The sequence below is a fragment of the Staurois parvus genome, unplaced genomic scaffold (genome assembly GCF_062004578.1).
Source record: "Staurois parvus isolate SC_StPar_1 unplaced genomic scaffold, SC_StPar_1.0 ptg000195l, whole genome shotgun sequence".
Taxonomy (NCBI): domain Eukaryota; kingdom Metazoa; phylum Chordata; class Amphibia; order Anura; family Ranidae; genus Staurois; species Staurois parvus.
Window position 1 is genome coordinate 7,182,138 of NW_028317991.1, and position 12,836 is coordinate 7,194,973.

At 43.5% G+C, this 12,836-nt stretch overlaps 1 protein-coding gene across 1 annotated transcript in view; it reads right to left on the bottom strand.

Annotated features, from left to right (window-relative positions):
* SIM2 (SIM bHLH transcription factor 2) overlaps positions 1-12,836 on the bottom strand; it is a 168,949-nt gene that overhangs the window by 40,007 nt on the left and 116,106 nt on the right. The gene's annotated exons all lie outside the window — the stretch shown is intronic.

A 12,836-nucleotide genomic window follows, 5' to 3' on the forward strand; every position in this document is an offset into this window, starting at 1 on the left:
ATCAAATTATTCCATGTGACTTTAATCCATGCAGGAAATTGATAAAAATGCGCACTCATCAGATAGTAAAAGCGCAATGTGTTGCTTAGTGGTTAGCATGTCTGCCGTGCAGTAAATGGGTCATGGGTTCGATTCCCAACCATGGCGCCTCCTGCATGGAGTTTGCATGTTCTCCCTGTGCTTGCGTAGGTTTCCTCCGGGCACTCCGGTTTCCTCCCACACTCCAAAGACATGCTGGTAGGTTAATTGGCTCCTGTCTAAATTGGCCCTAGTATGTGTATGTATGAATGTGAGTTAGGGACCTTAGATTGTACGCCCCTTGAGGGTTAGGGACTGATGTGAATGTAACAATATATATATGTAAAGTGCTGCGTAAATTGACAGCGCTATATAAGTACCTGAAATAAATAAATATAACTACCAACCATCTGCAGGAAGCCCCCTTTAAGTGGACCAGACAGACAGCATGGGAAGAGACTTCCTCCTCTGGATCTGAGACTGCTCTGCCACTGTTCTCCAGCTGGAGTCCTGGAAATTGTTTAGCAGTCTTCAGATGTGGTGGTTGCATTAGTTTTCTTTCTTTCAGGACAAGAACATTTTCAACAAGTACAGAAAATAACTGCGGAACTGACCAGAAATGCAGTGTCCTTGTCAGTCCCTGTGAGCTGAACCCTGTAGGAGCAATTTGGTATGATGGGTCCTCTGCTCTTTGCCACAGCTCTGCAAACAGCAACCCTACTCTTGTAAATCTCAATGTCTCTTCTACCCACAAAGGCATGTCTGACGTATTGTATTTCCCAAACGCAAAACTACCACATTCAGAAAAAACTGTGGAAGCACAAGCAGGGGTGCATCCTCAAGCAAAGAAGCACTGGTGAGTATGGCCGCTTATAGCCATTTACTTGGCAGGCTGTACGTGGAAAGTAAGGCTCCCCAGGTGTGGGAAATGCCTATAATAGACTATGTGCATGAACTCTATCAATTTACTTATCAAGAACATTATAATAAAGCAATACTCCAGGCAAAAATAAGAGAAAAATGATTAGCCCAGTAAGTAAGGTTCCTTTCAGACTTGTAATACGCCAAAGTTATAAGATCTTGGAGTGCAACTTTGGATGGGTGCAACTTGGGTATGAGCTTTCATTAATGATAATTGACAACTGTTGCATGTATAACATCCAGGAGCAACTTTTCTATGACTTTTAAAGATTTACATTGCAGTCTATGACACTTAGGCTACATTCACACTAGCGTTGTGTGCAGGCGGCAGAGAGGCGTTTGGGAAGCGTTTTTACCGCTTCCAAAACGCCTCTGCCAATTCTGCACGTTACAGCACATGGTGCTGTTCTAACGGGAGCGTTTGCGTCGCATCGCATTGCGTTGCGGCAAAACAGACGCCTCTGGTCGAGTCAGGAGGCGTTGAAGCCTCCTATTCTCGTCTATGGTGCCGGGCGTTTGCAGTGCGGTTGCGGGGCGTTTGCGGAGCGGTAACACCACTCAAACTGCATTATAGGCGTTATTAACGCTCGGCAAACGCCTAGCAACCGCCGCTAAACCGCGCATGCGGCGTTTGCGGAGCGTTAAAAAACGCTCCGCAAACGCCGGACCAACGCTTGCCAAAAGCTATAGGGGCGTTTGGCAAGCGTTGGTAAAACAGCCAAGTGTGAACGAGTCCTTAAAGTGCCACTAAAGCTTCATTAAAAAAAAACAACATATCTATACTTACCAGCTCTGTGCTGTGGTTTTGCACAGAGCAGCCCCAATCCTCTTCTTTTCAGGTCCCAGCCGATGCTCCTGTCTCCTCCTCCTTGAGCAGCAGCCCAAGGGAAAGCCGCTCGCCCTGGGGGCACCGCCGTCCTGAGCCGCTGCTCTATGCATCCATAAGACACATAGAGTCGCGGCTTGACCACCATTACAACCTTCCAGTTGCCAGTGTCCTGACAACCAATGATGTCATCACTTGATAAGGAAGGAGGGAAAGTCAGGCCCCTGTACAGCATCCTTGTTTGCCCCTCTCCATCAACATTGGGTTCACATCAGATGAGTGAGAGAGAGAAGCTGAGGGAGAAGAGAAACACTGGGGTACTAGCAGGCAACACAAAAATTGGATGCCCCCTCCCCGGCAGAGAGAGAGCCTGACACCCACCAACACCAGACCTCCAAAGCCCCCCCCCCCGCGGCCCTTCCCTCCCCCCACTGAGAGAGCATGACAGTGATCAACAACACCCCTGCTCCACCCCCCCCCCACCTGAGAGAGCCCTCCACTAACACACAACTCCCCCCCCCTTATGAACAAGAACCCCTCTACACCAATCCTCAAACTATTTATGCACTCTCCCAGCCACTTACTGTGCACCCTCCCCCAGGGATTGGCTGTGCCCTCATAAGTATTCAGACTGTAGTTTGACTTTCCCAGCTCACTACTTTTCCAGAAGGCAGAGGGAAGCAGTCAAACCTGCAGACAGTGAGTCACAGAATAGCCCAAAATAATCACAAACCGCTCAACTGATTACAGTAGAGCCAAAAAAACTAAATTTACCTAACCTAGCTAGCAGCCTGACTAGGAGGGTGCTACATATCTACTGTAATTTGGTATCTCCCTCTGTCCTCCCCTCCCGTTTAGTGCAAATTAGTTGTTTTCTGTTTAGGAAAGTTGTTGTTGTTGTCGTTAACTTAATAGTACTGGAAAAACATCTTCTGTACTGCACTTGGATGAAGTAAAATTTCTTTGAATTCAACTTTTGTATCTTATTGAAGAGTTACTGTATTTTTCGCTCCATAAGACACACCTAGGTTTTAGAGGAAGAAAATATAGTTTTTGTAGCTGCTGACTTTTTTTTTTCTTTCAGCTGAAACTCCACTGTAGCCTCCCTAGCGGTCTGATTATGTCAGTATTTCAGTGCTCTAAGCGGTACATTTTTTTTGCATGGAAATATGTATTTTTTTTATTGTAGGCCTGTAATTTTTAGGAATAACTCTCTGAAATCTGTCCGAACAAGAGTCTAGTAAACATCCTGGGTATGTTACAATTTGAAAAACGAAATCATAATTTATAATATAATAAATAATCAGAAAAAATAATAATAATAAATTAAATTCAATAATGTAATCAAACCAAAAACACTGAAATTTGAAATATAGCGCCAAGTTCGCACATCACTGAGCAAAGTCACAAAATCATTTTCAGTGTCTGATGATGAATTTCCCCACGAATCATTATCACTCAATTCTGCAAGTGGTTCTGATTTACTATCGCTGTTCTCTAGCTGATCTAAAACCGCTTTTGACCTAAAGGGACGCTTTTTGGACGCCATGGACGTTTCTCAGTTTCCAGGCAGAAAGAACAGTAAAAATGCAGGCAGGGCACAGGACAAAGCACTCGGGACAAAATGTATGTGAAATGGTTTGATACAGGAATGTTATACTATGTGATTTTAGTGTATTTAGTGAATGTCACTTTTTCACATTTATAAATTTCCTGCAATTCCGTCCCCCGTATGTCCCGACGTCGCAGGGAACGGAACCCAGAAGACAGATGCCGGCATCGGCCGGAGTACATTGCAGGGGACACTGCAGGGGGGACATCATGGGAGTGCAGGATAAGGTGAGTGCAGAACAGATCCCAGAGCAGCGCCACATGGTATTCCCGAGTGTAGCTCGGGGTTACTTCTTGTGGTGCTGAAACTTTACCCCGAGCTACACTCGGGAATACCGCCAGGGGGGTTAAGAAGAGCCAAGCGGCCAGCCCGGTATTCTATCATGGCAGCGGCAATGTGTGGAATACCGGTCCGGTCGCTCCATATTTGCTCCATAAGACACACAGACATTCCCCCCCCCCCCCCCAAAAAAAAAGTGTGTCTCATGGAGCGATAAATACGGTCACTTGCTTGTGGATGGCACCAATTCAGCAGGTGACCCTAACTTCTGGACAGACTGGGTTTGAAAAGGTATGCAAAAACAGCATTTAAAACACAACAGTACCTCTTAAAGTAGTAGTAAACTACAGCTTGCAAAAAAAAAAAAAAAAATTCCCTGCAGGTTAATATCATAATGTGTTAGTACGCATCGCATTCTAGCACAATATGAAGGACTTACCGTAAAATGAAGCCCTCCAGTGGTGTGCTGTTGCCGCTGTAGAGGCTTCACCTAGTTTTCCTTCCGGGTTCGCAAGCTCTGGCCATCTAACTGGCCGAGCCACGATGACATCACTGCCGCGCATGCGCACAGGAGTCTCAGGCCACTGCACAGTGCTCTGAAGGAACAGCACGGGTATGCTGTTCCTTCACCTCTTGTGCCAGCTATCAAAAAAGTGAATATCTCCTAAATGATGAACACTTTATTTCAAGCTTACCTGTAGGTAAAAGATACAAAAGTGGATTTACTTCCACATTAAAACAAAAACAAAAAAACCCAAAATGGCACAAAAGTGGATCTGTTACCCCCAGCAGTTAGTCACTCCATATGTTTTATTCGTTGTTCAAATAAAACACAGAATCCTATTGGCAACTGTTCCGCTTTGGTTTCAGCATCCAGAAGCGGGTTTAGAGTGTCGCCAGCACTTCATGGGATAACAGGATTACACCTCTTTAGTCATTTCTCTCATTTGTTATTCCTTGTAAAGTGCGTGTGAGGCAATTCGCCTCTCTCACCGCTGATGGAGGATTAAGCAGAGTTTTCTAGTCAGTCCTCACTCGGCGTGTCCGATACCACAGCATTTTCAGAAGTACTTGGTGTCAGTATTAATATTCTCAGTACGTTGTGATGTGGCATTATGGGGAGACGTGGAATATCACCACCGCTGGGCTTCATGCAGTGAGAAATGTGAGCTGCCAGGGCTAAAAGTAGCATATTATTATTCCAATTATTCAGCCTGGAAATTCTGAATAATCATCTTCTTGAGGACATTGTAGGCATTTGCATATAGACTGTGCTGTGTAAATACTAAAAGGAGAAGTCATGTTGTAACCCCTCCAGCAAGCTTGGAACTACATGTCCAAAAACACTTTGCCAGCCTGTTCTACAACTGCCGTAAAACCACAGGCAGGATTAAAGCGTCACTTTAACAGGAAAAAAATGCTGCACAGAAGTATAAAATGAGGGAATCTAGTGATACAGATAGTAACTTCCAGTCCCTCTGCATCTAGTGCTGAAGACTGCCTCCATGCACTCCCATTGACCCATGCTGTCCACCATACTGCCCCGTACTACATCACTGACCTAATATCCAAGTACCGCCCAGCACGCACACTCCGCACCTCACAAGACCTCCTTCTCTCTAGTTCCCTGGTCTCCTCCTCCCATGCCCGCCTCCAGGACTTCTCCAGGGTGTCACCCATCCTCTGGAACTCCCTGCCCCAACCCATCAAATTATCACCTACTCTCCTCTCCTTTAGGCGCACCCTGAAAACCCATCTGTTCAGGGAAGCCTACCCCACCCCCTGCTAACTTGCCGTCCTCCTCCACTCTTCCTACCACTCCATCCCCCACAGCTATCTCCTCCTGTGCCACCATCCCCTCCCTCCTAGATTGTAAGCTCGAAAGAGCAGGGCCCTCCATCCCCTCATGTTTTGCATTGTATTGGTATTGTTCTGTCACATGTTCTGTCCCCCCCCTGTAATGTACAGCGCTGAGCGAACCATTGGCGCTTTATAAATACTGTATAATAATAATAATAATAATCTCCATGAAAATGGCAGAAGGTGCTGAAGTTTGCCCAATCAGAATAGCCCAGCATTTGAGCATAGTGGGGTTGGGGGGGCCTGAAAACCACTAGTTTTGTGTATAAGGAAGGAAAAAGCGCCTCTAAGTGCAGTATGTAACAACATTTATTGGGAAGCAATGTAAAAACGCTCACATTGTGTAAAAAAACAAGAAGAGCTTGAGAAGGGAGCGCGCTTCTGCCCTTTAGGGGTTTAGCGCATGCTCCAAAACGCGACGCTTTGCATGCTGGTCTCTCCTACATCATCACGCTGACGCCGACGTTGCGCTCCAAGTTGCACACCAGATGCCATCTTCAGAGATTTCACGTCGGCCGGCTTTCTTGTGACATTCTCAGTCTCCCTTAGCACGGACGCAGCCATTGCAGCGAGGACACAGCTATTACTCCACTTACCTGAGTGTTCTGTCTCTCCAATCTAAGCATTGAAAGTGTGATCTCTCTAACTTACAGTTGTGATGAGATAGCGATAACTCCAATTTTAGTTGAATAACACAGGCAGTGACTCAATCCAGATGACACCTTGTAGATCTTGTGAAGTTTATTCCATAAACTGAGAGAATCTTACAACAATGAACATTGGATAGGTCAAAAGATCATAATGTGATCTACTTCATGGCATGAGGCTAGAAGCTGAGGTGCATTACTGGGAAATGAATAAAAAGGTGGAGCTATCTATACAGCATGAACTAAACCAAAGGAAGGGGAGGAGCAGAGACAGAATACAAAGAACACTTAAAGGCATATGACAGTCATGTGAAACATGACAATGAGCCTTCTTATTTTTTACACAATGTGAGCGCTTTTACATTGCTTCCCAATAAATGTTGGTGCATGCTGCACTTACAGGCGCTTTTTGTTCCTTATCTTCACACAGAGACTGCTACAGCTATAAGAGCTGGCCCTAGTGCTATTTGGACTCATTTGCACTATATTGCATTTATGACATTGGACTTTATGAACATTTATTTTGTGCCCCTTGACAAGAGGATTTGGGGATATGTATGCACTGATTTTCTCTGTTTTTAGTGTTTTTATGTTTCTGTGGGTTAAGTTATGATTATAGCGACCACTTTTAATCAAAGGAAATACATCCTACTAAATCTTCCTTTAGTCAGGAGAAAGGTTGATGGTTTCTGGGTGGAAGAAAAGTTCTGCATAGGCTGATGAGAGTAAAAAAAACTTTGGTGAGACCAGCAACAAGCCTTGGTTCATGCCTATTTAAGTGCGTTTTGCAGGAATGTACTACATTCCATTTAACATGGTTTCCTATGGATCTAGTTCACATCTGTGCGTTTTGAGCCGGTGCGTTTTTTGGAAAGGGTCAGGGACTTTTTTCTCGCAGCAGATTGCTTTTTGCCTGTAATAGACTTCAATGGACCCGCACCAAAAAAGCAAGTATTGCATTTTTGATAGATTTTGCATTTTTTTGGGGCTAATAACAAAGTATGACAGTTCTGTTCAGGTAATGCGACTTTGATGTGACTTTACACTCTCTAGCACTCAAGTAGCATCAAAGTCACATCAAAGTGCAGGAACCTTTATTTGTCCAAAGTCACATGTTAGAGTTAAATGTTAGGGTTAAGGGCTACCCTTACCCTAACATTTACCCTAACCCTAGCCCTTAATCCTAACCTGCGACTTTGGAAACATAAAGGTTCCTGCGCTACTTTGATGCGACTTTAATGCTATTTGAGTGCCAGAAAGTGTAAAGTCACATCAAGGTTGCATCAAAGCCGCATCAAAGTCACACTACATGAACAGAACTGTCATGCTTTCCTATTAGCAAAAAAAAATGCAAAGCGCATTAACCTCCCTGGCGGTCTGATTATTTCAGATTTTTGGTGCTGAAAACGGTACATTATTTTGCATGGAAATATGTATTTTTTTATTGTAGGCTGTAATATTTAGGAATAACTCACTGAAATCTGTCCGAACAAGAGTCTAGTAAACATCCCAGGTATGATAAAATTTTAAACACGAAATCATAAATTATAATTTAATAAATAATCATAAAAAATAATAATATAATAATAAACGTAATTCAATAATATAATCAAACCAAAAACACTGAAATTTTAAATATAGCGCCAAGTTCGCACATCACTGAGCAAAGTCGCAGAATTGTTTTCAGTGTCTGATGACGAATTTCTCCACGAATCATTATCACTCAATTCTGCAAGTGGTTCTAATTTACTATCGCTGTTCTCTAGCTGATCTAAAACCACTTTTGACCTAAAGGGACACTGTTTGGACGCCATGGACTTTTCTAAGTTTCCAGGCAGAAAGAACAATCAAAATGCAGGCAGGGCGCAGGACAAAGCACTCGGGACAAAATGTATGTGAAATGGGTTGAAACAGCAATGTTTTACTATGTAAAATTCGTTTTGAAAAAAATGACATTTTTTTTTAAATTTTCAAATTTCCCGCCACTGGTGGCGCCCGTACGTCCCGACGTCACAGGGACCGGAACACAGAAGCTGGATGCCGGCATCAGCCGGAGGAGATGGCCGGGGACGCCGCAGGAGACACATCGCGGGAGCGAAGGACAAGGTAAGTGCTGCAGGGACTCCCTATGCAGCGCCGCATGGTAAGCCCGAGTGTAGCTCGAGGTTACCGCTTTTAGTACAGAAACTTTACCCCGAGCTACACTCGGGAATACCGCTAGGGAGGTTAAAAAAGCATAAAAAATGCACCAAAAACACGTGTTCAAAAACTCACCGCAAAACGTCTCAGAAAAACACATCAACCGTAACTTGCATAGATGTGAACCTAGATGTGAACAAGACCCATCATGTAAGAAATAGTCCAATCTCCTGGGGGGGCATATGGAAAGGGAACCATGTTTCCCCAGGATTTGCACTAAAAGACTTTATTGAGACAATTGAAAATTTAAAAAATGGCTTACAGTCTATATGTAAAACAGTATATGAAGTTCAATACAATCTCCCCAGCAAGAATATGATTGCCTGTGTGTCACTTTTATCCACTAGCACAATGAAGTTTCCGTGCAAGTGGAAGGTAAAGTGTGCATGCTTGATGTAGAGATGGGAAGGTAAAAAATGAAAAAAAAACAAAAAAAACTGTTTTTTTTAAAAGACTTTTTTTGTTTTTTTCTGGGAAAGCTCCGGGAAAGTGTGGAATATGTTCTTTTACAATTATAAATAATATATCCATTACATGGCATTCAAACTATATAACATGAAGACCTCAATAAAATATTTCTGAGGTTTTATGTAAAGTCTTAAATTATCTGCAAGTTCTCTCAGCTGAAGATAAGCAAATCTTGGAATACAATTCTAGTAACACTGTACTTCTTTTCTGCCACTAGGGGGTACTGCAGGGAAAAGCCTCCAGTTTAGTTTGCTTGTGGGCTCCATCTTGCACCTCCTACAGTTGAGTGATTGTTGGGATACAGTAGATGATAGTTTCTGTCCTCTCAGGCCTTAATTGATAGGTAAGAGGGCAAATTTGTCTGACAAATGAGTTTATCTTTTTTAACTTTTAAATGATTCCTATTAATGTTCTCCATCATCACAGCATTAAGCCTGTAAGGGAAGAACAGGAGGTGCCAGCTGAGTGCAGTATGTATATAAGATGGTTTATTGAAAGAGCCAGGTTGCTCTGCGTACATCAGGAAGTGCACCAGAACCAGCTTGGACCGCATGGGCAGAAGTGACGTCACCGGAAAGAGGAGAGGACCGGGACCAGTGTCAGGCTGTCAGGATATGCACTTGGAGCTGCTTGCTCCTTCTAGAGGCCTCTAACTGCACTTTGCTGGCGCTTCCTGTTCTTCCTTGTCTTCCCCACAGAGCTGGTCACACTCTGCGGAAGGCTGCCGCCTGTGCTGTTTTGGATTTTGTGGAACTCTAGGACTTATAATGACTTTGTAAGAAAAATAAGGCATTACAGTAGCTAAATGGTTAGCACTTCCGCCTGGCAGTACTAGGGTCATTGGTTCGAATCCCAACCATGGCCCCACCTGCCTGGAGTTTGCATGTTCTCCCTGTGCCTGCGTGGGTTTCCTCCGGTTACTCCGGTTTCCTCCCACACTCCAAAAAACATGCTGGTAGGTGAATTGGCTCCTGTCTAAATTGGCCCTAGTATGTGTATGTATGAATGTGAGTTAGGGACCTTAGATTGTACACCCCTTGAGGGTTAGGGACTGATGTAAATGTACAATATATATGTAAAAGTGCTGCGTAAATTGACGGCTCTATATAAGTACCTGAAATAAATAATAATAAGTAAAATTAAAAAGACTATCATTTCCATTACATATCAAGGTGGGCTATTGGTCCTGGTTAAGCCCCAGATATTATACTGTTTTCACAGCATTATGCTTATCTATGGTCTGGTCAGTAAATTGTTTTTTCTTTTCCTCCTCTCAGTAAAATGGGGAGACCAACATCTAGAGTTTGGAAACATTTCCACAGTGTAATTTCTGCTGAGAGCAAAGTTTCAATGTGTAAATATTGTGAGAAAAAATATTCTTTTCCAAATGCTACAAAGATGGCAAAACGCATCCTTGCATGCCAAAGGTGCCCTAAAGACATTAACTATTACTTTATGGAATGAAATGGTGAGGACCATAATGAAAGTGCAAGTAAATTTTCCCTCCAGCTTTCTCATTCCAGAAACACTCTTTCTGCTGCTTCTGGATCATCACAAAGTGTTTCTTCATCAGCAGCATCTTCAAGTAAGGAAGTGTTACAAACCTCCAAAAAATACACAATCCCTTCATTTATAGATAAATTCACACCTGAAAATCAGAACATTAATCAAGCTCTTCATAGAGTAATATATGCTTCTGGATCAACATTGTCCCGAAATGAAAATGTATATTTGCAGGAAGCTTTTGCATTATTTGAGGGAAAGGGGGGGTGGTTATCTGTTCTCATGTATAGGTGAAATGTTCTTAACACATACAGTCTTTGTTATTCCATTTGTAATAAAGAACATTTCAGTTTAGTTTAATTACTGAATAAGCTGCTCTTTTCCCATAGACACCCTCCTAAACCTTGTGGACAGCCTTCCCAGAAGAGTTGAAGCTGTTATAGCTGCAAAGGGTGGGGCCAACTCAATATTGAACCCTACGGACTAAAGCTGGCCATACATGGGTCGAATTCCGAAAGAATTTTCTTTTGAAAATACTTTCTAAGAATTTTTGTTTGAATTTCGCACGATTAGTGGGTCACAGAAACTGCCGATTTTTGTGTAACCATCGAGTTTGAGTGATCAGGCATGTTGGAAATTTTTTGAAAAATGAATGAATTTTGAATCAATGATGGGAGAATCATGCAAGAAATATAAATGTAAAAGAAATAAGCCTGAGCTGTGACCTGGAAAGAAAAGAAAATTCTTGGCCACGAAAATTATTTTCTATAGCAACATGAGGTGAAATTGAAGGCTTGGTTGGTTGAATTTCGAAATCAATGGTGGCACCATCGGATTACAAAACGCACGAAAATTCTGATTTTCAAAAGAAATTTGTTGGGAATTCGACCCATGTATGGCCTTCATAAGACTGGGATGCCATTAAAGTTCATGTGCGTGTAAAGGCGGGCATCCCAATACTTTTGGCAATATAGAATATGTACGACAGTCAGCCTCACAGAACTTGACATGTACTGGAGCTGGTTAGCCCAGAAGACATTTTGTTTTGCTTGTTGTGAAATTGACCACAATTAGAAAAGTGAGCTAACAATTATAGAGAGTCTGTCAGAAAGAGAATGAATAGTGTGAAACATGCAGATTGGACGCTTTGTACTAGACGAGGATGTAGAGATGTGAAATAATGTTTATCATAATTTGCCTCAAATCCCAACAGCTGCTTTCAATTGCTGCATCCAATAATGTGGACTCGCCTGTGATGATGAGAACCTCCCTGAATCTGCTCCTGGCTGTGAACCCCCCATGCTTTATACTGTTCAAGTGATTGTAGAGACACAGGCCTGGAATGGAGGTGACAGCAAAGTTAGCTAGGAAAAACAACCAAAGCAAAAAATAACAAAGTCTAATTTTTACTAAACCAAAACTGATTGTGCAATGTGCCACAAACAAAAAAGGAAAACGGCATAAAGTGAGTACAATTCAATATTTCAACACTAACCGCACTCACTATATATCACATACAAATATATTATTATTATACAGTGTTTATATAGCACCACAAAGGTTTGCTCAGCACTTTACAATATAGTGGGGGACAGAACATGCGACAATACAGTAACAATACAATACACGAGGGGGTCAAGGGCCCTGATCTTTCGAGCTTACAATCTAGGAGGGAGGGGATAGTGGTACAGGAGGAAGTGGCTGTGGGGGATGGAGTGGTAGGAGGAGTGGAGGAGATCGGCTCTTAGGTGAGGGTGGGGTAGGCTTCCCTGAAGAGATGGGTTTTCAGGGTGCGCCTAAAGGTGAGGAGGGTAGGTGACAGTCTGATGGATTGGGGTAGTGAGTTCCAGAGGATGGGGGAAGTCCTGGAGAAGTCCTGTAGTCGGGCGTGGGAGGTGGAGACCAGGGAGCTAGAAAGTAGGAGGTCTTGTGAGGAGCGAAGATTACGGGTAGGGTGGTATTTGGGTATCAGGTCGGTGATGTAGTTTGGGGCAGCGTTATGAATGGCTTTGTATGTCAGTGTTAGTAGTTTGAATTTAATGCGTTGGGCAATGGGGAGCCAGTGGAGGGAATGACAGAGGGGGGTGGCAGAAGAGGAGCGGTTGGTAAGGTGGATGAGTCTGGCCGCTGAGTTCAGGATAGACTGAAACGGGGATAGCCTGTGTTGGGGTAGGCCGGTGAGAAGGGAGTTGCAGTAGTCCAGACGTGAGATAATAAGGGAATGAATGAGTTGTTTAGTAGTGTCTGGGGTTAGGAACGTACGTATTTTGGAGATGTTGCGGAGGTGGAGCCTGCATGAATTTGCCAACGATTGGACATGGGGTTGGAAGGACAGGTTTGAGTCTAGAGTGACACCTAGTACTTTGGCTTGCGGGGTGGGACTGATGGTGGCGTTGTTGGTCATGATGGAGAGGGTGGGGGGGGGGCGCGGGCTGGGGGGAAGATTAGGAGCTCGGTTTTGGAAAGGTTCAGTTTGAGGAAATGGAGCGACATCCAGCGACAT